The following is a 747-nucleotide window of genomic DNA, read 5'->3' on the forward strand; positions in this document are numbered from 1 at the left end:
ATATATATATATATATATATATACATACACACACATACATACACACATACATACATATATACATACATACATAGTTTTTCATACATCATCCTGTGATGCACCTGAACACATCAGTTATTTTTCCTGGGGTCAGCATGATCCACACCCTTCTGCGGTCTAGACAGCCAACCTGACTGCTTTTCGACAATTGGTCCCTGTAGTGCGAAACATATTTGTAAGTTCTGCAGAAGACTGGCTTGCCGACCCTCTGCACATAACTTTGATGGTTTTCCATACATCATCCTGTAATGCACCTAGACACATCATCAGTGATGTTGACTGGGGTCAAGTGGGCGAATTAGGTGTTTCAGGTAGGTCTTTCAATATCAGACACCCTCGCCCAGGTAACCCAGCTGGGTTTGATCAAGCCCCATTTTGTTTCCAGCCAGCACTTCCTCTGATAGCACTGTTCCTTCCAATGCTCGCTCTTCTCGATCCACGGCCGTCTTGAGATAACCCTTTTGTTGCTCTCACAGCCATCCTGACTGCTCTCCGCCAATTGGTCCCTGTGATGTGAAGCACGTTTGTAAGTTCTGCAGAGGAACAGGCCTGCAACCCTCTGCACCCGACTTTGATGACATCATACTTTGCTTGCCAACCATTGCTTTGGTATAACTCCACCAGCCCAGCTTTTCTTTTCTCTTACTCTCAGCTGCCTCCTTGATGCGGTCCTCACAGGTAATGGAAGACCACCTGCTTGCATTTGTA

Source organism: Octopus bimaculoides, chromosome 14 (genome assembly GCF_001194135.2).
Source record: "Octopus bimaculoides isolate UCB-OBI-ISO-001 chromosome 14, ASM119413v2, whole genome shotgun sequence".
Taxonomy (NCBI): domain Eukaryota; kingdom Metazoa; phylum Mollusca; class Cephalopoda; order Octopoda; family Octopodidae; genus Octopus; species Octopus bimaculoides.